Here is a 26,701-nt window from a genome sequence, read left to right as displayed (position 1 = left end):
CTAATATATACTGAGTGGGCAGATTATTATGTGTTCAGAGATCATAATAATCTGGCCACTCAGTCTATATATCAGTGAAAACTTGCTGTCTGACTAATGCAAAGACTAACTCCATCTATCTTCCTGATTCAGTTCATTGAATAGATGCTTAAAAAAAAAAGATTTTAATGACTTAAATGCTGATATCAATATTGAATTCATGTCCAGACATTTATTTTTATATCACTCACTGAATAGACGCTTTGAGGGTCATCGATTGTCTTTCACACAACAAAAAATACCTATAAAGAAGCATTAGCCTCCTAACAGCAAGTCAAGGCACCAATTATTTGCCAGTTAGACATGCCCTTTGTCTTATGGTAGATAAAGAGCTACAAAATAGAATTATAGACACAACACCCACCCTCACTTAGACTTAATCTTCTTAGACTCATCTCAAAGTAAATAGCAAGATAGTTAACAGAACCTCCAGTTGTTGACAAGAGGAAGGTCCACTAAGTCATTCAGTCAGGACTTTTAGGTACATAGTGTGTGCAAAGGCTCTGGGACAGCTGGAAGGATGTACAGTCATGGCTCCTTACCTTGAGCTTCGTACAAGACAGCAACAAGGGTACTGGTGTGACCAGCTCTAATGAAAGGCAAACCAAAGAATACAGACCTTTGGGTTCCTGAAGAGGAAAAAAATTATTTCGAGAGGACTGGGGGTTGAAGAAGGAAAAAGAGATCTCTTGAAGGAGGTTTTAGGATAGATTTTTAAAAAGAGAAGAAGTCAGCTGGTGTGGCTCATTGGTTGGGCACTGACCCATGAACTAAATGGTCAGATCTATTCCAGTCAGAGCACATGCCCAAGATGTGGGCTTGGTCCCCAATAGGGGGCGTGCGAGAGACAGCCAGTTGATGTTTCTTTCTCATTGGTATTTCGACCGTCTATCCCTCTCCTCTCCTCTCTCTCTAAAATCAATAAAAACGTATTTAAAAGAGAACAAGAAGAACCTTCTTGTGTGAGGAAGGAATAAAGGCACAAAGATGGGGAGGCATCACGCATGGTGCATCTGTACGTGCTCAATGAGGGGAGCTACTATGACACAATCACGAAATGTACCTATTCTGTGCCAGGCGAGATATCTGGGAGCAAGACTTGTTATCACTGAAGACAGAAAAACATCCTCTAAAGCTGACTGCATATTGTCATCACTCTAGTCTAAGGATAACACAGTTTGGGTGAGGAATATGGTGGGAGACAAGGCTCAACACACAGGTTGGGATATAATTGTGAAGTGCCTGGGATGCCAGGACAAAGAGGTTGGATTCTATGCTAAAGAATATTGTCGCGTTTTAAAATATCTACATGATAAATTAAATGCATGTGTATTTAATATTTTGTGAGTACTGCTCACATTGGAGGACACTGGGGATCATTTTAACACTAGTCTTCAAAACCAGCTGTCTTTATAGCAAAATATAGGGCAAAACCTGAATTCAACTCACTATGAAAAGTGCCACTACGCCTTCTCCAGTGCTCAAGCTTGCTCACTTTGAGCAACACAGAAGGGACCAACCTCGTGTGCGTTAGCACAGCAGGCGATGTACAGTCAGCTGTGGATTGGAGGTTATTTCCAAATAACTTTAACTTAATACACCCTATAGTTTGCAAGACCTGTATTTTTCTGTGCTAATGAATACACACCTTTAGCTTTATTTTTAAAGGCAACAAAAGTTCCCCCACTACCTAAATGCTTCTTTATAAAGTAGCTCCAGAACATGCTGTTAGCAACTTAATCCCCGTGGCTGTCTCAGGCAAATCCCACCAGCTCTTATGTCCTGGCTGTACTGTTTCCCAACAGGCAGCTTCCTTTGCCTCTCCCAGAGGGATGCTTCTTCCCCAGTCATCACAGTGAGTCAAGTCCCAGGTAAAACACTTATCCTCATGACCTGCCTTCCCCTGATATACTAGAGCAGTGGTCGGCAAACTCATTAGTCAACAGAGCCAAATATCAACAGGACAACGATGGAAATTTCTTTGGAGAGCCAAATTTTTTAAACTTAAACTTCTTCTAACACCACTTCTTCAAAATAGACTCGCCCAGGCCGTGGTAGTTTGTGGAAGAGCCACACTCAAGGGGCCAAAGAGCCGCATGTGGCTTGCGAGCCGCAATTTGTCAACCATGGGACTAGAGCAATTTAATATGTAAACATTATCTAAACATTCAATAAAATAAACAAAATATTTCTTGGCTAATTTAACTTCACTTACAGTTATTAGGCTAACCCAGGGCTTCTCAATCTTGACACATTTACATTGGAGACCAAATAGTTATTTGTTCCGCGGACTGTCCTGGGCTTTGTGTAATGTTTAGCAGCATCCCTGGCCTCTTATCCACTAACAGTGGGTAAGTTTGGCTGTCACACTACACTGTGACAACCAAAATTGTCGCCCGTCGCTGGAGGTGGAATCATCCCCTGTTAATAATCACTGATCTAAACTCATTAGTTCCATTTTAAAGTAATAGTAAAAGGTAACCTATTTTGAGGTTTTTCAATTGGCCATCCACTATCCCAATCATGTTTATAAGCTAACTCATTTAATCCTCACAATACCTCCTTTTAAAGATGAAGAATTACTCAGAGTAGATAAGTGCCTTATCTAAGGCCAGACAGAACCATTTGTTGAATCCAAGCCCACTGATGTCAGAATCTTGGCTCTTAACTACTTCACCTGTTTGCCTTTCTTAAAGGCATAAAACTGACAGCAGTAGACCAGGTACAGTCTCTCTCTTTCTTCCCTATTTTGTGACCCAACACACTTTAAGGAATTATCATTTGCATAGCAGGAGCTCATACATCTTCCAAGGAGTAAAATTCAACTGTGTAACAACTGGTGCCGCTCAGACATGAGCCAACCCCTGGTCCTAAACAGCACATATGAGTATGCCCAGCCTCCTAATGCCGCAGGCTGTATGCCACCTGAATTTTCCTCAACTGAAGTTTTGTTTTGCTCAAGTGGGCACTGCCTGGTCCAAAGCACCCATTCATAGAGCACCTACAAGGCACAGAGCATCAAAACTGGACATGGATACTAAAAAAGTAAGAGACCAGATCCTTGCTTTGAAGAAATTTGAAATCTCATGGGGCCAAAGCACCTAGCTATAAAATGACTCAGGAAGACTAGAGCACATCGTAATGGCAATAACCTCAACTAAAGGTAAGGAGAATACAAGTTGACTGCATCAAAACTTAGAATCCTATATGATAAATGGCTAATATGCAAATAGATGGAATGGAGGAACAACCAGAACAACACGGTCGCTATGACATGCACTGGAGGTAGAATCATCCCATTAATAATCACTGATCTACACTCGGTGGCTGCTGGCCCTAATCACCCTTGAGGGCTTCTTCACCTCTCCCGCTCCTGAGGGGTGATCAGGGCAGCAGCCGCCACTCGCACCCACTGCTGGCACAGGTCCCAATCACTCCATGTCTTCAGTGGGTGTGAATGGGGGTGGCAGGAACAGGGCTGCCAGCAGACAGGGAACCGGGGGAGGGGGAGACACAGGGAGGAACTGGGTGGAGGCTCGGAGGATGGGCCAAGACCTACCCCTGTGCTTAACACAGCCTAGCAGCTCACAGTTCCTTTCAAGTTGCATCAGTTAGTGCACTGGATCCCTAGTTACAGAATATTTTTCTTAGAAACAATTTTTAAAATCAAGTAATCAAGCAGGCTAATAAAACGTTGTGGGTTAACAGTGTTTAACGAGCTTATTTAATGGATGTGAAAATGACCTCCAAACAAATTCACCAATCAATTTGTTTAAATGAATATAGCTTTCTATGATGGCTGAAAGCTATTGGTGCTCTTTAGTAGGATAAATATTTCCCTTATGCTCCTGTGTAATATATTAATTTGCTTCACAAATCCTCTGCAAAGGTAAACTTTGGCCCAGCCCATACAAACTGGCACAAATTTTAAATGAGTGGATTATTAATTAATTAAGCTTTTACTTCAGAAATGATTGACTTCATAACTATTAAAGCTGATCAGAAATAATGTGGGGAGGGAGGTTGGGGGAAAGAGGTTCTCAGCTGCCAAAACCGATTTGGCTCAGTGGATAGACCGTCGGTCTGCAGACTGAAAGGTCCCAGGTTCGATTCTGGTCAAGGACATTTGCATTGGTTGTGGGCACATCCCTGGTGGGGGGTGTGCAGGAGGCAGCTGGTCGATGATTCTATCTCATCGATGTTTCTGGCTATCTATCCCTCTCCCTTCCACTCTGTGAAAAATCAATAAAATATATTGAAAGAAAGAAGAAAGAAAGAAAGAAAGAAAGAAGGAAGGAAGGAAGGAAGGAAGGAAGGAAGGAAGGAAGGAAGGAAGGAAGGAAGGAAGGAAGGAAGGAAGAAAGAAAGAAAGAAAGAAAGAAAGAAAGAAAGAAAGAAAGAAAGAAAGAAAGAAAGAAAGAAAGAAAGGAGAAAGAAAGAAAGGTAGGTTCTCAGCCAGTTTCTCTGCAGAGTAGAATAACTTGGGCCTCATTTCCAGGTTATTGATCTGAAGAGGGACTGGATGTTTGCATTTTGGGGGGGATCCTTTAATGTTTTTTCTTTTAATCTTTATTGTTTAAAGTATTAGATACGTCAATAGGAGAACTATTGACCCCTTATAGCCTGTCCCTGCCCCCACCCCCACCCCAGGCCTTCATCACCCTATTGTCCATGTCCATGGATTATGCATATATACATACAATTTCTTTGGTGGATCTCTTCTCACCCACCCAACCAACCCCACCTTTCCACTGAGATTGGACAGTCTGTTCCATACTTCTAGGTCTGTGGATCTATTTTGTTCATCGGTTTATCTTGTTCATTGAATTTTTCTAATGAGCCTTAGGGCTGAGAACAACTAGGCCAAAGGAATGTCAGTGCAAACTAGGTATCAGGAACTCTGCACACCTCACTGCAGAAGGTAGGCTCTCGCTGCCCAAAACCAATCAGCTCTTCTACCAGCTCCTACACTGTAGCCTTAGGTAGGTTCACTTGTCTCTGATCTTTGGCTTCTTCATCTGTAAAATGAAGATGTTTAGTGGAGTACGTGAGGAAAGCCATGTAAAGCTTAGCATACTGACTAAAAGTACTCTTTATATTTTACTTTTTTAATTTATGTTTATTGTTGAAAGTATTACAGGTGCCCCCTTTTTTTACCCTTTGACCCCCTCTCCCTACTCTCCCCCTTCTCAGGTCTTTATTGCATTATTGTCAATGTCCATGGGTTATGCATATATGCATATTAGTTTTTTGATTAGTCTCTTCCCTCCCCACTCCTCTTTTCCCCTCCCCCTTACCTTCCCTCTGAGAATCATCAGTCTATTGCACGCTTCCATGTCTCTGGATCTATTCTGTTTGTTAGTTTATTTTGTTCATTAGATTTCACATATAAGTGAGATTATATGATACTAGAGGCCCAGTGCATGAAAATTCATGCACTGGATGGGAGGGCCCTCAACCCAGCCTGCCCCCTCTCACAGTCCAGGAGTCCTCAGGAGTGGGAGGCAACCCAGTGATCAGGGGCAGGGAATGCCCCAATCACACTTCTGCTGCTCCCACTGCCAGCAGTGCAAGTCTTGGCCAGTCCTGGCTACCTGAGTCTTGGGCAACCCTGAGCAGCTGAGCAGCCAACATCTGAGGCTTGCCTGTGCCTTGGGCTGACCCTGGATGGGTGAGGAGACTGAGGAACTCTGGAGGTAGGCACGAGGAGCAGCCAAACCTGCCTGGGGGCGAGCCCAGTCGTGCCACCTGCTGCCACCCCTGTAGGGCTGAAGGGACTGGGTACTGGCATATTTGAGTGTGTGGCAGTCAATTAGCATATTCCCTCCTTACTGGCTGTGGGTATTGCCATCTTTGTCAGGGTGTGGCAGTCAATTAGCATATTCCCTCTTTCTTAGATAAGGTTTGTCTTTTTCTAACTGGCTTATCTTGGTTAGCTTAATAAACTCTAGGTCCCTCCCAAAGGGTTAGAGGTCCTTCTTTTTTACTGTTGCAGAGTATTCCATGGTGCAATTGTACCACAGCTTTCTTATCCACTCACCTACTGATGAGCACTTGGGATGTTTCCAGATCTTAGCTTTTTTAATTAACACTGCTATGAACATAGGGGTACATATTTTCTTTCTGATGGTGTTTCAGGATACTTAGGACATAGTCCCAGAAGTGGAATCACTGGGTCAAATGGTTACTACAGGCTTTTCAGAAAAGGTGACTTTTCAGTTGCATATTCGTCTTGATAGTAAAAATAAACCTATGTGCCTCTGTCTAATAATTTTTTATTTTACCAGTTAACTTTTTTTTTTTTTTTTTTTTTTGGGGGGGGGGGGGTTGGTGCACAGCCGAAACCGGTTTGGCTCAGTGGATAGAGCTTCAGTCTGCGGACTGAAAGGTCCCAGGTTCGATTCCGGTCAAGGGCATGTACATTGGTTGCAGGCACATCCCCGGTAGGCAGATGGTCGATGTTTCTCTCACACTGATGTTTCTAGCTCTCTATCCCTTTCCCTTCCTCTCTGTAAAAAATCAATAAAATATATTTTTAAATAAATAAATAAAGGGGGGGGTCACAAGATTCAATGATATAATATATGGGCTTCCTGTTTATAATTGACATGCAACCTGAAGAACAAATTCATTTGCCCATCAGGCATCCAACATCCAACTGATGTGCTATTCTTTGCCACTTAACTCTTTGAGATCCCTGAACTATTTCCGATGGCCCTCCTACCCTTTCCAACAATTTCACAAACATTTGCACCAGCCCCAAATGCTAAGGCAAAAAATATGTGTTCATCTACATGGTTCCTTGCAGTAACTAATCCTGCAAACACAATAAAGTCAATCCCAGGCGGAGCTGAATTTTTTACAGTATTAGTTATAAACCCCTAAAATAATTTATAATGGAAATTCTGAGATGTCCCCCACTATGGAGGATGTTGGTCCTGGGCCCAACGACAGAACATGTGTTCACGGGCGCACACAACCGTATGTGTGCAACACGCACACACAGAAAAGGGTTCCTTTCACTTCACTCAAATTTATTCAGAACAGTTTTATGTTATTTATTTTCATGAGTTTTAGACAAGATCTTTTTTAGCACATTACAGAGGCCTGGAGGGGCTTTCTGCATAAAAGACAAAGCCAACCACTGTTAATGCAAAGTATAGTAAGTCAGTGTTTTGAGAAATACGGCCAAACAGATTTGAATATGAAGCCATTGGGCCAAGAAATCTCGGTGTCTAGAGCTGAGAGCAAAATTGGCAGCTGAGTTCTCGCTATCAGGAGATTTCTTGCTACCTTGTGGCCTCTTGGCGTAGCCTGGCTCAACGTTACACAGATTCATACGCATGCGCCACAAAACATTTCGGGTGGGATATTTCATAGCATTCGTGTGGTGATAAAAACAAGTCAAGAAAGACCGGATCTGCGGTCTTTGCTGGGCCTCTGTGTGACATTGCTTAATATTAATCATCCTAACACTCAGTGTGTTCTTCTGAACATGCCATCGAAACAGCATCAGTGGTGCTCTTCCTCTTGGGAGCATGCCCACAACTTTCCCATCCCCCTCTTCCTCCCCGCAGGTGTGTCCCCTGTACCTGGCTTTTTCTCCTAAGCTCCGAGAGCCCTCCCTTTACCTCTGAACCCTGTTTCCTGAAGCCACTTCTTCTGCAGCTCACTTCTTCTACCTCTGTGACTTTCTAAGCTTTTGCTTATAGTTTGAAAGAAAAGGGGGAAAAATATATAGCATCTATCCCAACATTTCATCTGAGGAGATTAAATGAGCTAATACGTGTAAAATGCTTGGGAAAAAAATAAGTGCTCAAGACATATTAACCATGATCACTATTATCTGTGTTACCTGACATTTCCATTATTAAACCACACTCACAAAATCAAACAGATATTCTAACACAAATTGTTTTACACTCTACTATGCTAAAAGTCTACACCCCAAGGTGAACTAAAAACCGGGACCCATGCCATGCTGAACATTATGGAAGAAAAAGCTAAAAGAAAATACGCACGCACTGCAACTAAAGCAACAGATAGCGCCTTAGAAAGATTTTTACCTTCAAAAACTAGCATTGAAAGAGCAAGATGAGACACTAGTCACAGAGTTTGGCTTCTTATCCTCCCTCCCTATCCCTAACCCCACCCCCACCCCACACGCACACAGACAGACCGACATGCATACACACATATTGCAGGTAATTCAGGAAGCTGTTCAGGAAGCCTTCTCGTTATATTTTTAAAAGCTCCCTTTCCATCATTAAAAAGGCACACATTTCTAATAGGTAAACATCCTTCAGTTGAACACGCTCGAAGTATTACTATTCCTAAGTAAAGTTGCCTTTCTTTTCCAAAACTCCTGGGCACACTTAAACCAACGTGTGAAATTCCATGAACTCCAGGCAGGAGGTGAGGGGGTGCTAAAGTGCTTAAGCTCACAACAGTGAGACCCAGTGAAGGACAGACGGACTAACCCACAGAACAGCAAAATCTGAGTGCGTAATAGCAAATTATTTTTAATAAAGGGCCAATCAAAAGTTTACTGGAACATGAAGGAGACTTTAAGAGACCACTTTACACAGCCTGCTGGAAAGCGAGACCTTCTGGAGGTGCACGGCCACCTGAGTGTAACGGTATTTCGGTCCCCTCACAGTCATACACACGCTAATGGCTGAAGACTCTGCTCACCCATCACAGAAAGTAAAGAGGGTCCCCAAGGACCACCAGTCTCTCAAAGTCTCACAGTTCCATGTTTCAGGTTGATCAATAGAACAACGCAAATGTCTGATTAAATTTTGTTTGGCTAAAGTCTCATGTAAAACATTTTTTTTAAAGAAGATATATTGGCATTGTTCAGATACTGGTAGATCTTGTGAGAAAAAAAATAATATACTATTTCAGTCTTGGCTGATATTTATCCCTACAGTTGACACAACTGTCTTATTTTTAAATGGCTTATCAAACACTACTAGAATCGCCTTAGAATCAATCTAATACCTGATCTGCACTCTCCCGGTGCATGGGAGACACAAGGTCCAAAAATGTCCAGAGAAGCCCATCAAAAATAAAAAGTAAATCTCATTCAAGGGTGCCATCTAGTGGGGAGAGTAGATGGCTGTGGTGGTGCTAAGCAACATTTGGATGGTATGCTTAAAACCCCAGGATTTTGGATTTGGAAAAAAACTTAGTTCAGTGTTTCCCAAAATATGTTCCTTGCTAACAGTATTCTGTCATCAAATACATTGAAGACACTGTTGGAAACACTGGGTGAAACGCTGTGGAAAATACGTCTTTGCTCCAGAATGTCTCACAACCTAGAATATGCTCACCCACGTTGGGAATCTCCAAAGGGGGATGCGGCATTTCTCACATGTATTTGATCAGCGCAACTCTTTACTTGTGGGTGCCTCTGAAGTTTTCAGAGACCAAGGAGCTTCTCAGAACAATGTGTAGGCAATGCTGACCTACTCCCGCTCCTCCCTCCACACTTACCCAGGAGGGCTCCAGCAGTGTAAGGAGCTTGCCCTGGTTCCCAAGACTGCCCAAAGTCCGTCAAGCCCACTGCAGGTCTGTCTTTGGAACTGAGGGTTACAAAGTAGAGGTGACCTGAGGAAGGTCCACCACAGGATACTCTCCTTTGTCCCTCTTCTCTGGCATTCAAACCCTATTGTGCCTGTAAATTAGAAGGACACCCTATTGTATTTAGATTAGATAGACTTAAAGCTAAAAATAATATTCGTCTTTTGAGTTCTGATGGTTATATATTTTTTAAATCTGGCCACCAATTTATCTTTTCTTACTTTTTTTTTTGGTTTTTTTTTTTTTTTTTTTTTTTTACAGAGAGGAAAGGAAAGGATAGAGAGTTAGAAACATTGATGAGAAACATCAAATCAGCTGCCTCCTGCACACTCCTCACTGAGGATGTGCCCACAACCAAGGTACATGCCCTTGATCTGAATCGAACCTGGGACCCGACCCTTCAGTCTGCAGGCCGACACTCTATCCACTGAACCAAACTGGTTAGGGCTACAAATTGATCTTAATGTACGTATCAACATGGGTAATAGTTCACCTCTATAAACTGTGCTAACTTTAACGTTATACTTTCGCAGAAACGCAATGTACGTGTGGGAAAGTGATTTCTGATGCCTCCCATACATGTCCCATTTGAGTGTAAGCCAAAGGGAGAACCACAATACCTAACAGTGATTATACAAATCAAAAATCAAAGAAGTATGGGATAAAATGACAAGTTTGAAGAAAGGGAGATCTTATGAACCGCCCCTACCTCCCTCAACTACATAGGATAATAACAATGGAATTACAATAGCAGCTTCCAAATCTATTGCTACAAATTATCCTGAAAAACCAAAATACACTTTCATTTGGTTGTGTTTATGCACATCCAGAGGAACCTACGCTGCACCAGCGACACAGTTCCTTTTGGAGAACTGAGTTCAGGTGGTGACGGCTAAGTGGGCTCAGGCTCCACATCCTCTAGGGATGGTTGGTCAGAGCCAAAGTGTCCTGTTACCTGCCCTCTGTACCTTCTGAGCTGGCTCCATAGCCCACTTCGTTCTCTTAAGACTGAAAAGTGGATAATGATAACTTCAATTAAGATTAAAGAAATAAATGCAAGTACTAAAGTACCTTGTCACTTTTTAAATCATTTTAATGGTTATATAATATTCTGTCGCTGCTACTTTCTATATTTGGAAATTTTTAAGTTTTTTCTTATTTAAAAGAATGTTCTCTTATTAAAAAAAAAAAACTTTTTTAAGTTTTCCCTTATTTTTAAATGGGGGGAAATTGTTCTCAGTTTCTTTGGGCACAAAACTCTATTGTAAGAATTATCTCCAAAGGAGAGGTTCCATAAGTCAGTGTTTTTCAACCTTTTTTGGGCAAAGGCACACTTGTTTCATGAAAAAAATCACGAGGCACACCACCATTAGAAAATGTTAAAAAATTTAACTCTGTGTCCATATTGACTATATATAAAGTGATTCTCTTGAATAGGAATCAAATAAACACAAAGAAAGTATTTTATAATTACTTTATTATGAAATATTAAGTAAACAAAATAGTGAAAAATTATAAAATTCTTGTCTTGTCTGCACCTACGGCACACCAGGCAACACTAGTGTGCCGCGGAACAGCGGTTGAAAAACACTGCCGTAAGTATTATAAGAATCAAAGGTGAAGACTCATTTATAGTGACAAGCTTTCTTTTTTTCCCCGTGATTGTCCCAATTTACATCAAATCTCCAATTTCTGATCCCTCGGTTCTAAAAGGGAGGCTTGAGAGGAACCGTAGGTGTACAGACCCCTCTCACGTGGTCCAGGTAAGAATGTACAGCAACTGAAAGGCTCAGTGTCTGCACACCCATTTAGACTCCAATGTGAAGAACCAACTTCCATATTCGAGATGCAAATTATAAAGACTCCCAAAACTCTAAAGCCACACGTTTCCAAAAGGACTTGTACTTCTGATAGGAAAAGAAAGGGGGGACGCCCGGCCAGCATAGCACAGTGGTTGAGCAACCACCTATGAACCAGGAGGTCACAGTTCAATTCCCGGTCAGGGCACATGCCTGGGTTGCAGGCTTGATCCCCAGTGTGGTGCATGCAGGAGGCAGCCAATTGATGATTCTCTATCAAGACTGATGTTTCATCTATCTCTTGCCCTCTTTCCTCTCCATTTCTCTCTGAAATCAGTAAAAATATATTTAAGGGGGAAAAAGGGGGGGATTTTTTAATTAGGACCCCAATTCTCAAAGCGCTAACAAGAGATTTAACACATACATATAGGATTGGTGTTTTAATCAGATTAACAGAGACCCAAGTACAGAGCGGTGAGACAAAAGTATTGTCAGTGAGACTGGATGGGTTAGGAGAAGGCTGGTGTCCAGGTTTGAAATTGGCACTGCTTTGTACAGAGAGCTGGCTGTCATTTCTTTAGATCTGCCCTGGAAGGCTATCTCTTATGCTGCTCATGGGTTCCAGCAACATGATGGGGTTTTGTAAAGTGACTCTAAGAAGCAAGAACTGATCTGAAAGACTTAATGGTCCCTCCCACATCCCCTCAACTCCCACTATACTCAGCCCAAAACTTAACTTTCCTCGGAAGTTTCTAAACCACACAACATTTTTTTTTTTAATTCTAAAACTCTTTTGCTTTCTGAGGATTTTCTGACAGGACCCACAAATGTTTTCAAAGACCTGGCTCTGAGTTCAATGCACAGCACCTTAGAGACAGCTAACCCACGGAGAGGAGGCTCAGCGCTGGTTTACCTTCCTTTCCTTTCCTTGCTCAGAACCAGATTCCCAACATACCATGCTCATGCTCCACACAACTGAGAGTCATTCATTCATTCCAGTATTCACTGTGCTCTTACTGTGTGTCAGGCTCCAGGCCAGGTTCTGAGAACCCAAAATGGATGTTAAGTCGACAACTCCAGCCTCATTCAGGTAAGCCAATTTCCCTGAGCCTCAGTTTCCTCAACTGTGACATGTGGGTTAATAATGGTACCTGCCTTAAACTATTAAATAATTGCCCAGCTGGTTTGGCTCAGTTGTTGAGCATTGACCTATGAACCAAAAGTTCATGGTTCAATTCCCCAACAGGGCACATGCCCAAGATGTGGGTTCCATCCCCAGCAGAGGGCATGCAGGTGACACCCGATCAATGATTCTCTCGTATTATCGTTGTTCTATCTTTCTCCCTCTCTCTTGTTCTCTGAAATCAATAAAAAAAATATATTAAAATATTAAATAATTATACATATCTCTCAAATTAAGTGAAATAGTATACATAATAAACATGATTCCCAACACCTGTTAAATATTCAAAAAAGTATACCTTAGTCACTAATATGAAAAAATAAGAAGCACAATTAATTTAGCTGCTTCTGGTCAAAAATTGTCAAAGCAATTGTTAATAGACAATGTATGTAATACCTTAATCCACATGTGTCAAACACAAGGCCCGAGGGCCAAATCCGTCCCGCCAGGCCTTGCAATGTGGCCCGCACCGCGCTGTCATCACTGCACTCCGCTGCATTTCCATCACAATGACAGTTTATGACTGTTCAGTAAACCATTCGGCCCGCGATTTAGGCTGGATTTTAGATTTTGGCCCCTTCTCTGATTGAGTTCGACACCCCTACATCAATAAATAAAATTAAAAGATTTCCATGAAATCCCTTACCCCAAAAAAACCCTGTATAAATTAAACTATCATGTGCTTATTATGGAAAACTGGTAAAACACAGAAAAGCAATAGAAAAGTGTCCATCATCCATCTTATCATATAATAATAATCACTCTTATCTCCTTCTATATCTATTATTTTCATTGTTGAAATCACATTATGTGTACAGTTGGTTTGTCTTACTGTGGTAAAATATACCAAACATAACATTTAATATTTTTAAAAAATGGACAATGTAAAAAAAAAAAACCAAAAAATAAAATAAAGTAAAATAAAAAATAGACAATGTGAACAATATAATCTTACATTTGATGTCCAAATATACCAGGTAGGGCAAAAGTAAGTTTACAGTTGTTCATATGAAAAATAATACAAGAATTAATTAATAATATAAGAATAAACTCTGCGTTTCATGTACTCATAGCTGTAAGCCTACTTTTGTCCACGCTGTATAATGCTTTACCTCTATAACTGAATATCAATGTAGCCTACAAATTCCTAATTCCAACCTCTAGTGGAGATTAAAGGTACTGGTGATTTAACCTTGCGATTAAAAGTAACTCGGTCATCACTAGTTACTTAAAAGACCATCGTCTTTTAAGATTCTTTTCTTTCCCCATTTCTCATCTGCTCCTGACTCCCTGACACTGGGAAAGCAACTGTGGGGCATGCTTGCCATCTATAGGTGGTGTCATGTCAGAGTAGCTGGTGCACCTGGTTTGCATGTTGACTTCTGGTATCAACTACCAATGACAATAGCTCCACCATGGACTCCAACAAGGTCCACCACGTCTCTCTGCCGCCCAGCCAGCTCTCCCCAATCTTCCAACCCTCCCAGCATCTCTGCCACAGCTCCCCTGGAGGACTCGGGACCTCTCTGCTGCTGTCCCCAAACCACACAGGAGCTTGGGTCCTCTATGACTGTCCTCAGCTACCACCACTTCACTCACAAGGCCAGCTGAATGTGCATCTTCTTGTCCCCCCACCCCCACCACCTGCCCCCGAGCGCAAACTCAGTTCCCCCACTGCTCTAGATTCCTCCTGAATTATCTTGGGAGGTTTCTGGATCTGAGAAGAGCATGTCTAATTCTCTCTTCCCTCCTGTGAAATGGGGCAGGATGCAGAGGGTCTCTCCCAGGCACCCACTTGCTTTGCAACTCCAAACACATCCCCTTTGGGGGGAAAAAAATGGGTCAATATGCTTAAGTCCTTAAATGGTTATGGCCTTTTGAAGTGCTTCATTAACCAGTTTCTTTCTCTGTATGTATAATAGGGATAATAACTGCCCGTCTCACAGGGACACTGAGAATTAAATGGGAAAATATAAGTAAAACCTATAGAATGAAGCAAGTGCTACCCACCCCTTCTAGGTTTTTCCCTTCCAGGTGACCTTCCAGTCACTGCATTCATATGTATAAAGTAGGGGTGTCGAACTCAATCAGAGAAGGGGCCAAAATCTAAAATCCAGCCTAAATCGCGGGCCGAATGGTTTACTGAACAGTCATAAACTGTCATTGTGATGGAAATGCAGCGGAATGCAGTGATGACAGCGCGGTGCGGGCCACATCGCAAGGTCTGGCGGGACGGATTTGGCCCGCAGGCCTTGTGTTTGACACATGTGGTATAAAGTGTGCTTGTTCCAATAATAAAACCCTGACCTTGCACCCTAGAAATCCATTTGCAAACATGTGTCCCAAGTTTCAGCCCACAAAAAATTAATAAAACCTTGCAATTCTTTTGGCATATAAAATACCTTATTGCATTATAGTTCAAAGTCTTCATCAAGGACAGCAAACTTGACAACCATCTGCAGCTTAGTGACTTAACCTGAACAGCCCCATCCTTATCTCCCCGATCCCAATGCATTACTTTCTACCCTGGGTTACTCTGGCAAATCACATTTAGATTTTCACTTAAGTTACAAAAATCAAAACACTTGAGGAAATTAGGTAAGTAAGAGGCCATTTTCCATGGCATCAGTTCAAGGCCAAATCAATGTACTGACTTGAAAATTAGAGCATTTGGCACAATTTCAGCCATTATTTTGTGAATATGAACTTCTCTCCTTCAGCATCTCTAGTCATATCTTCCTTTTTCTTTTTTTTTTAATTTGATTGCACTGCCGAAAGGAATTTAGCATCTTCGCCTACAAAGAGAGAAAATGGGCTGCCAGGGACCTAAAAGCAATTTCCAGCAAGTCAGTACTCGCACAGGTCCATCTCAGCTTTCAAATACACACTGAGGATTTTGTTTTAAGTTGGAGACATCCTGTCAAGGTCACAACCACTTTGGCTCGCAATGAAGATGCACAATTAGACATCGCAGAGAGACCCTCTGCTTCAGAGCAGCAGCTTTGACAGGACTCTTCAAAGAGCAGAATCCTTTCTTTCCCTCTTCTCAAGTCACACTCAGAAGCCAGCAGAGCAAATAGGGCAGCCAAAATGCTCTGCATGAAACAGGATTAGGGGCTCAGGCGGCTCAGCGCACCCTCCCGGGTCTCACCCCATGGCCTGCCTCACTGAATCCCTCAGCACTGCCTCAGATAATCTAAACCAGGGGTCGGGACATTTTTTTTTTTTCTGTAAAGAGACAGATAACATGCTTTGCAGGCCATGTGGTCTCTGTTGCAACTGCTCAACTCTGCTGTTATAACATGAAAGCAGCCAGAGACAATATGCAAATGAATATTTGTGCCAGTCCCCCAATAAAACTTTATCTAACAAAACAAGTAACCAGCTAGACTTGGCCTGGGGACTACTATTATAGTATAGTTTGCTGGCCCTGAATTAACTAATGGCATACCTTTTTATTGTCTCTTGGTTCACATGCACCTCAAGATAGAGAAGCTGAGTATCACAGAAAGCACCAGAAAACTCAGTGTAGTACATCCTGAACTTTGATTTATTTTCATTTCACCCGCAACGTTTACCAATGTTATGAAAATTGCACCTCAGTCATTTACCAGGAGGCTGTTTAGGACCTTAAAACTATATTTTACTCCATAAATCATGATCATGTCAAATGTAATCTTTCACACACCGTGAATTTTAATTCTTGGTAGATGCATGTTCACTACAATTCTATAGATGATATCCCTTCTTCTAAAAAAACTGCATTTCATAAGTATCACATAAAATTGGTTTTTTCCCTTTCTCTCTCATATGGAAATAGGTGATACTATGAAACACAGATCAGAGTCCAAAGAGTTTCATTATAATAAGCATTATATCAGAGTAGCTGGAATGCAACATCTATAGGGGGAGAGACTTAGGTTTTAGAGTAATTTTTATATATAATGTCCTAGACATAGCTTAATATATTCTATTTATAGATTTACATTATGCATTTATGCTATATAACATATGACATGACATGACATGACATGGTATGATATACCATTCAAACAGCAACCAGGCAGAGTCCCTTCCCTATGGGGTCATGGAACAGAGGGCCCAGAAGGCATATTTGTTCCATGTGGTCATTCCCAGCAAGCCAGGCCTGGCTGGAGCAAGGATGAATACTGACCCAAGCCAGGCCCTCTCCCAGACTCCAGATGGACCTATAAAAGATAAATTCAAGAGCTTTGGTTTGGCTGATTGTATCACATGAACTGAGATGTCCCACCAGTGAAGCCTGTCCTCAGAGGGGCCGGAACATTCCAGCAGACCTGAGGTCCCCATCTCCAGCCTTCCTCGAGGCCAGCAGCATCCCAATTCCACAGCCGCCCTTCCAGGACAGATTCCTCTTCCCATTGTGCTAGCTGGGCTTCTCGCAAGCAGAGAGTTACTTCCACACGCCCTGCTCTGCTCCAGTTCTCATCTCCCCTTCCAGCCATGCCTCCCAGTCTTCTCCAGAGAGAAAGCAAATCCGGTTCATCTGTCAGTTTGGTCTGTGACTGGGGGAAATGAGCTCCATGTGAATGCCGTGGAGGACCCTCAGGAAGCCACTCCTCTCCCCTAGGTCCTGGGACTCTCTGCCACTGCCAAACACTTTCTTATGGGAAGCAGATGAGAATAACAGGCCTTCCATAAAAGTGTAGTGAGAAGCTGACCAAATAAGGTAAAAGAAGACTGAATGAGATGTCACCGAGGGCCCTTCATTTCTGCACCACGTGAAACAAAAAACAGGAGAACATCGCCTTCCTGTCCCACCCCAGAATGACAACCTTCAGTGGCTCCCAGCAGTCTGGTTGCAACCCCAGGCAGCCTTCTGCGGTCGCCCTGGAGCTGGGTGAGCCGAGCCAACATGGGGCCAACCTCTGCAAAGCGAAGAAGGCAGACCCAGCTTTTGGCTCCGGTCAACAGACCCCAGAGCCTCCACATTAGCCAATGTGCTCTGCCTCTTCCCCTCTGATCTCTTCACCTCCTGTCCAGTCCATCCCACCCCCCACTCCAGATCATTCCTCCTCAGGAAAGAGCTTTCTTACTGTCACTTTCTTGCTCCAGTTCAGGCCTACTGCAGAACGCCATTTTTATTATGTCTCACTTTCTCACAAAACCCTTTAGTGGCTTCCTGAAGGTCTAGGATACAGTCTTAATTGCTCACCAAGCTTATCATATCTCATAAAATATCTTTCCAATGCTCCTCTTCGGCCTCATGAGAACCTCTCCCCCTGCTGTCCACTCTGTTGCAGGCACACCAGACCTGTGCTGTCCAGTATGGCAGCACCTGCCAGGTGTAGCTAATTAATTCAGTCCTTTGCTTGCACCAGCCACATTTAAGTTCTCAAAGTCACATGTGGCTATGGCTCCCACATTGGGTGGCACAGCTCCAGACTTTTCTTGGTTCTTCCAATGGACCCAGCCCTCTATTACTCCAGCCTTTGCCTCCACTGTCCCCACCGTCTCCTTCCTAGCCTTCCCCTTGAATTTCCTTAGACCCTTCAAGTCTCAGCTTACATACCACTGATCAAGGAAGCCTTTATTTTTTTGGCAGGGTGGGCGGTGGGGGTGGGCTGTGATTAGGTTAAGTAATTGTGTTAAACACTCCAAGGCATATTTAATAATTAAAATGATTTAACTGCATACAATCTGTTGTTTCCCATAAGGACTGGTCATCCTATGAACAGTTTTATCCACGGTACCTGGTGGGCGACATCCTGAAGTATCTGAATCACATCAGGTAAAAACCTGAAGAAGCTCCCCAGCATATATCTGGCAAAGGACACTTTTTTAAAAATGGGAGTGCAAAGGCCAAACACTGAGTGGCATGCTAACTGTCAATTTTCCCAGAAACATTTCAGCCAAATGAAAATTGACATCTGAGTTTCATTCTTTAATCTTTTTATTTTTTATTTTTTTAAATATATTTTTATTGATTTTTTTACAGAGAGGAAGAGAGAAGGATAGAGAGTTAGAAACATCGATGAGAGAGAAACATCGATCAGTCGCCTCCAACACTTTTCCCACCGGGGATGTGCCCACAACCAAGGTACATGCCCTTGACGGGAATCGAACCTGGGACCTTTCAGTCCGCCAGGCCGACACTCTATCCACTGAGCCAAACAGTCTCGGCTTTTCTTTAATCTTTTTAAAAAGTAGCACATAGTTCTACTTCTCACCTACATTTTGTCAAATGTAAGATTTGAAAACTTATTTCATACCACTTAATTTCATTTGCAAGATGAACATCCAATCTAAACTTAATAACTTTACTCTCATTATTCACACAAATGTTGGTCCCCAATTTTGGTCCCGATTTGATCCCAATATGAATATCGTCACTTAAGGAAGACCTCCCTCTTGGGAATAAAAGTCTAATTCCCTGTAACAACTTAACATGCCAAAGATTGATCCTTCTTTGGTCTCCCATTTGTGCTCCAGAAGTTATCACCTTAGCTGTCTCAGAGCACAAGCTAAGTCCTCTAAAACAGAATTAGCCTCTTACCACCCACATGGAGGCTGACTAAGGAAGGCATTTTCAGAAGCTCACAGTAGCAAGAAGAGAAATACAACAATGCTAGCCCATTTCCATTCATTTTATGCCCGTTTAGGTAGAAGAGCCTGAAAGGACATAAAGAACCTTTCACTCTCAGATTATTTAACTTACAAGGTTGTAACAAGTTCAAAGTGATTTTTTATTTTTAGTCTATGCAATCACCTTCTAATTGACTCACAAATGAAATATAAAAGATTTTTAATATATATGTTTATTCCAGCCCTCTACACAATCATAGAAAGTAAAAGTTTGAGAAATTTTCAGTAGGTCAGAATAATACAGAATTTTTAGTTGGTAACACACAATTAAGAAATTGGTCATATTTGCTGAAACCGGTTTGGCTCAGTGGTAGAGCATCGGTCTGCAGACTGACGGGTCCCAGGTTCGATTCCGGTCAGGGGCTGCAGGCACATCCCTGGTAGGGGGTGTGCAAGAGGCAGCTGGTCGATGTTTCTCTCTCATCCACATTTCTAGCTCTCTATCTCTCTCCCTTCCTCTCTGTAAAAAATCAATAAAATAAAAAATATATATATTTAAAAAAAGAAAGAAGGAAAGGAAAGGAAAGGAAAGGAAAGGAAAGGAAAGGAAAGGAAAGGAAAGGAAAGGAAGAAAGAAGAAAGAAGGAGTCTGATAAACTTGACTGTCACGGTCTAACAATAGTTACACATGGCTTGGTTGAGGTTAAAGACACGGTCAGGAGGGTAAATAATAAAGGATTTTTAAAATTTTAGAATCCATCATTGGGGGGGGGGGGCAGGAAATGTCATAAATACTAGTCCTTTGGCTAATATTATAAACATACAAGATCCAAGCAGATTAAATAAAACTATGTTACATGTGTAGATGTAAGAAAGGGTATCTGGAAAGAATGCAGAGTTCACAGCACCATCTCAACTTAAAAAGAAGTGAAGGCAACATTCTGAGGCAGGAGATCCCTCCTGGTCCTGATCTCTAGTCCTTCACAAGCCCTACTTCCCCAAAGGAGACATCTCAACACAGGCTCAGGTGATCCAAGTCCTACACGTCAGGATACATGTAACTTACTCAGAGATGGTCTGCTCAGACCCTCATTACTTTACACAATCCTGACAAGTTTGGCAATCTGATGCCCAATCTATAGTGAACTAGCAGTAAAACGCTGAAAAGTGAGAGAAATGCTAAAGACACCAATACGTCAACAGGGATAGGTGATCTCTAGCATTATGGGGGGAGACACACACACACACACACACACACACACACACACACACACAAAAGGTGGGCATTGGAAGAGAAATCTGAGACCACTTAGGAAAGAGGCAACTGAGCTTATTTTCCCAAGACCATCCAAAGGCACCCACCCCATCCCTGGAAAGAATAACAGACACTTCTCATCTTGGACCTGAGCAATGAAGAAACAATTCCAATCTGCTCAGGACACACTCTGAGTAAGAAAGCCAGGAAGTGTTCAAAAAGCTGTAATTTATAAAGATTTTCCTCGAAGTGGTTAATCATTTTTGCACGTGTTGACATGTAAAGAGCCAGGCTCTGGTGCTTGGGGAGTTGTCTTCTAAGGAAAGCGCCTTTCTCCCACACCCTCAGCTGACGAGGCACTGAATGGACAGTCCACGTTGGAAACCGTTCCAAGGATAGCATTCCAAAGTCAGCTACAACAACAAACAGCAGATGTCCTGAAGAGACACAGAGACCTCCTCCCCACACCCAAACTGTTGGAAAAGGAAAACACAGACCACCCACCCCCCACCCTGGGAAAACAAAAACAAAAACAAAAACGTGTGACCAGATAGGTAATTGATTTAAAAAAATAAATCGCTACGTTTCCAAAGAGTACTCAAGAGCACCTTACAAAGAATGCTTTTTTTTTTCAAGACAAATCATTCTCATTATTACAAAAAAGTAATCAAATAAAGTTCCCCTTGTACAACTGCCAGGCCCACAGGCACTTCTTCCAACATGAGATAATCAAAACTAAAGAGTTTTCTCCAGGGATTAGACACTTCCAAGTAGCAAATTTCCATTTTAGAATAAGCATATGTATTGCTGTGTTCTCTAGTGCAACAGTGTGGATGGCCCTTCAATATTAAATTCTAGTTTCTCAACTCCTATGGTGGAGGGAAACAGTCCACATTCAGGGTGGGTCATGCGAGACTATGAACCTCCTACCCGCTACCCCACCAGCACCAAATTACTAAAATCCATCCACTAAGAGAAAAACAGGCCCGAGATAGCTGGCTGAAATGCAACCAACGTGGCCAAGTAAGAATGTTCCCACCATCATGGCGGGGTATTTATGCACTGATTGGTAACTTCTTCACCTGCTTCTAAAAAGACCCAGAGGATCCTGCCTGATGAGCTGCCTAAAAGACCCGCCCTGTACTTTCCACGCACATGTTCGTTATATCCTGAAGAAGTGTACTGGACAAATCACAAATTCATCCAAACTCTCCCAAATGCACACAAGAGTAAGAAGGAAGCAACCCGGTGGTTCCTCCCTTATCCTTCCTTACCTTATCCTTATCACAGCAGGCAGCAGCTGGGTGGCTAACGCCTTCCGATTTGCCCAGCACTGTTCCAGTTTTTAAACTGAAGGTCCTATGTCCTGGAACTCCCTTACTGCCAGGTAACTGGGACAGTCGATCATCCTACACACAGCAGTGACACTCATATATCTCTGCGATCAGTAGCCAGAGGTGTGGTTATGCACAAACCCTTGTCTTGAGTGGAAATCTGTTCATCAGACATGAGTTCAAATCCCATTCCTTCCACTCCCCAGCAGTATAAAATTCACCCCTCTAAGTCTGTTTCTTCATTTATGAGATAAAGATAACAGATAAAGATAATTTCCTCGGGAAATTATATGAGAAACAAGTGAGATCATGGACCCAAACTAAGCTTTCTAATTATATAAGCTATCTAATGTTGCACCTACCATTTCAATCATCATTATATTATAATCACATAATTCCATTTTAACCCATTAATTGAAAATTTCATAACTTTAACTCCTATTAAAAACAAATTGTTTCCCCGCATCTTATAACTTTAGGCTTGTAGTTGAGAACCCTATAGCACTGAACAGCCATAAAAAAAAAAAAAATGACATGACCACACAGGGGGGAAAAAAATAAATAAATAAATAAATATATATATATATATATATATATATATATATATATATATATATATATATATATATATTATATAATATATATTATATATCTAATGTATAATATTATATATATATATTATATATATAAAATAGTATTCTTTGCAAACCAGTGAAAATTACCAATTTGGACACATCCAAATCCAAGAAAAGCAGCCCCAAAACTTTACCACTTGAAAGATAAAGCAGATTTCCCTGCCTAGTCCTGTCAGCAACTGCCTTCTGTCCCTCCTGCTCTGCCACCTAGAAGAGTGCCTGTCATCTGTGTCACCAACGCTGCTGCATGTAAACAGGCTGAGCTGAAACAGGCTTTCCCCTCCTCGGTGACGGTTCAGATGCAAGTCCGTGAACACTGCAGACTAACTATAAGAACATTTGTAAAATGTGTCGACCCAAAGTATGACATATGACAAACGTGTGTGTCACATGACCAATGCTGCTATGTGAAGAGCCCTGCAATCCAGGAAGCAAAGTCCTGAAGAAGAATGCACAGGAGATGTAGTCTCATGTATGAAATGGGTATCATTGTCCCCATCTCCCCGGCACAACCATCGTCTTCCTTCACATCAGCTGATCTTCAACCAATCTTAGCCAATGGGATTCTCCAGTATAGCCTAACTACGTAGTGTTTGCTGGACTTAATGTTGGTAAACCTCTTCAAATTCTTAAATTACTTATCATTCACTTGGGAAAGAGGGCAGCATACACACAACCATCAGCAATAGTTTCAAGATGAGAGTGATATTCAAAGACACACCTTTTATGCAGGATTTCTTTTTTCATATTCATCAAATGGAAATTAAACAAATTGTACCTTTCTATGGCTCTTGGTCACCTTCTGACTTCAAGGATAATGATCAGAACTGTTTTTTTGCAGACTAGCATAGAAACTCCCAAAAAAAAGAAAGATGGTGGGACTACCACTAGCCGACATGATGTGCTTGTGCAAATTAGGAAAGGAAGTCTCTTCCTCAAGACACTTTACCACCATCTGCCATAAAACTTGCTATAGAGTGATTTTGTTAGAACAAGGGACTGTGTTGCCACATTCTAACAAACTGTCATAACAGATATGCAGATCATGATGTCCACGATACACAAGGTGCCCCAGAGGTTTGCAATACCCAACCTACACCTGAACATTGGTCTGGACAGCATCCCTTCATCTTCAAAGCCATAACATCACAACACCTCAGGTAAACTACTTGTGATTTGCCTAGAAATTGACTCCAAAAGTCAGGTTCATATACTGCTTGTGTGAGTGTATGATTCCATGGATCTATTGTATTTTAGACGCTATTTCAAATGAATTTTGAAAAGAAAAAAAAAATAGAGAATTGTCTATCTTGAGTTAGATTACTGGCCCAAAGCCATGAGAACGGCTATTCTTGATATGTCAGAATGAGAAATTTAAAAATATATATTTTATATAAAGGCAATGTCATAGCGGAGAAAGAGAAAAATGAGGGAATTTTGGAATACTGGAAAAATCAGTTTGTTCCAAGGCAAAAATATGTATCCTTATCTTGCATGCTCTAAAATTTTAACTACCATCCTAAAGATAATTGCCCTATTTCATTCAAAATCCACTTGACATAGGATATGAATAAAGTTTACCAGCATGGACATCTTCCTTAAACAGTTTTACATTTAGCTGCCATCAATCTCACCCTTCCCACCTTTAGAATCTGGCCTCTAAATGGGACCATTTAACAGTTCACAGGACCCAGGATAATGGGTTTTCCAGAAACAGGATCCCAGTTTCCCAAGCAATGGGAAGGTCAGACCACAAGAGCCACAGCTCGAAGAAAGCAGATAATTCAAAAATAAAAATTCGTAAACAAGCGGATTTTTATGGTCCTCTGTACTGCAGAGCCCTGACTCAGACACATTGTTTTTCCTCAACCTCTTATATCATCACTACAAGTAACTGTGAGTGCAGCCTTCCAAGCAAAACAGCTTTCCAAGGAGAGGAAAGCAACCCAGCCCACTGGAGGGTCTAATAGGGGCCAGGTGTTCTTTCTGCTGCTTCAGCTGGAATTCCCCCCTTTTAATCTCACATCACAGAAGGTTTTCTTGATCCCATTTCATAGAGGAGGAGGCTGAGTCTCAGAGAGGTTGAACAACTTGCCGAGGTCACACAGCCATCAGTGGGAAGCCCCGTTTGGCCTCCACGCGCTTGCCCTTCTGCTGCAGCACGCTGCCCTGGGCAGAGCTTTAGGGAGCACTTCCCCAACCTTCTTGTGCCCACAGGTGTCCTGCGGGTCTTGAGACAGTGCAGATTCTGGTTCCAGAGGCAGGGGTGGAGCCTGAGGTGCTGCGCTTCTCACAAGCCCCCGAAGATACAGAAGACCTGAGGGTTGTTGGCCCACATGCTGAGCAGTAAGGCTCTTGACCAGTGGTTCTCAAATAAAGTGTTGCCCCCCTGGAGACATCTGGCAAATGTGTGGAGACGTTTTTGATTGCCGCACTACTGGTGGTGAAGCTACTGGATGTTGTAGGCAGAGGTCAGTGATGTTGCTAAACGTCCTACAACTCCCAGGGCAGGCCCCCAACCCAAACAAACATTTATCCGGCCCAGAATGTCAACAGTGATGCAGTGAAGAAACCCTGTGTTGGAGGTCCCACGTTCCTTTAAGCTTCTTCCAAAGCTGCTGTAATTTTGCAAACTTGCACTGAGGTCAAAGGTAGCTCTATTCTCCGAAAAGCCCAATAGAAAATTTGATGTCATGCAACCAATGGCTAGAGCATGATAAAGTTTCATTTCCTTACAAATATGTTGCCTTTATTCTGAAGAAAATCAAATCAGTTGATCGCAAAGAAGGGTTTCACACACGCCCGAGTTTCTAGAAGGTCTTTGCTTCTTCACCCCCAAGGTCACAACGAAAAAGGCAAAGGATAAGATTATTTTTAGATACAAGTTTTATAATTTCCTGTTCTGGCAGCTCAGACATTTACCCGGTTGACAAGGATCACATGAAACCATCTTTTATTATTCAGCACTGGCCATCGCTGCCCACCATCAGCATCATGCTGAGAAATTGCAGGGCTCATACCCAGCATCCACTCAGTTCCTAAAACTCAGTAAAGAGAAACCAGTCATTCATTTGAGTCTTTAATGTTCATGATACCAAAGAAAGAAGTAAACTAGTTCAATTTCAATATTTTTCACTGAAGTAACCATGCATTTCAGCATTAAGAGAATCTTCAAATGTCATATTGTTTGATTATAGCACAGGCTTTAGGAAGAACACATTTGAATATAATTTGGGTGGCAAATTAAGGTGTGGTTAGAATTAGGTGGCTTTTGGGAGGGTCTAAGAAAAAACATCATATGAGCTAATGTACCAGACCCCCAGGCTGTACACATCTTTCTGTCTTTCCTATCTTATCTATCAATGGACTTTTCCTGCTCCCAGCCCAAAGGCCCCAAATGCCCCTGATGCAGCCCCCAAAACAGGGTCTCTGTCAACTTAATGTCCCTCTCAAAACACAGGCTACATTTGAAGGCTCTCCATAAAATGACTGAGTGAATGGCTGAATGAATGAATGAATGAATGAACTTTCAAGCCCTTGAACAATCAGCTCTCTGGGGTCTCCTTCCTCTCGAGATATTTCCTTGTCAGTTTTTCCCACTGCTTCCCTTGCTCGTTCTCTGTCCTAAACACAGATAAACTCCAGCTCCAGTTGGGTCTCCTCCCCCTGTAGAGCTCTAAACCTTCCCTTTACAAACAGTTCCCAAACCTTCACCTCTAGCCCAGTTTTCTGCCCTAGAATACAAACTTGTATTTTCAAATGTTAAATTCATCTCCCCCTCCCCAATTCCTGCCTCCCTCATAGCTTTCGTAGGTACTATCAATGGCCCCCACCCCCAAGTGGAACACTTCCAAGCAGAACACTCCAGCTTCTTCCTGATAGCTTCCTCCTCCTCACCCTTTACATCCTTAGTTGCCCTGTAATGTGGATCCTCTTCTATTTCTTTCCCAGTCTGTTCCCACTGTCCTCACTCAATTCCACCTCACGAATGGTCTCCTACACTCCAAAACTAATTCACAGGTACACGATGAAGGAGAGCAGCATAAGAGATGGTTTTAGGCAGAGTATGGGTTGTAACTGCCCCATGGAAAGCCCTCATGACCCCAGATGCTGCACTAGACCCCACCCCAGCTCTCTCCCACACACAAAGGAGGTGATGTACCTGATGGTTAGGAGTACAGGCCCTGAGGCCACTGTGACTGTGACTCTTTATAAGGTTTTTGAGCAGGGTAATCTACTTCCTTGAGACCCACTTTTTTTCATCTATAACAAAGGGAGCTTAATCCACTTAATAGCATTCTGAAGAA

General features: G+C 42.2%; 1 protein-coding gene and 1 non-coding gene across 7 annotated transcripts in view; both read right to left on the bottom strand.

Moving 5' to 3' along the window:
• Positions 1-26,701, bottom strand: part of ERC2 (ELKS/RAB6-interacting/CAST family member 2) — an 876,217-nt gene that overhangs the window by 684,984 nt on the left and 164,532 nt on the right. The window lies entirely within an intron of this gene.
• On the bottom strand, positions 163-235 carry LOC118715814. The gene has a single exon (XR_004986967.1). It is a non-coding gene; the product is annotated as a small nucleolar RNA SNORD72 (small nucleolar RNA).

Source organism: Pipistrellus kuhlii, unplaced genomic scaffold (genome assembly GCF_014108245.1).
Source record: "Pipistrellus kuhlii isolate mPipKuh1 unplaced genomic scaffold, mPipKuh1.p scaffold_m20_p_11, whole genome shotgun sequence".
NCBI lineage: Eukaryota > Metazoa > Chordata > Mammalia > Chiroptera > Vespertilionidae > Pipistrellus > Pipistrellus kuhlii.
Note: the sequence above shows the minus strand (reverse complement) of the source record. Positions and strands in the feature narration are given on the sequence as shown.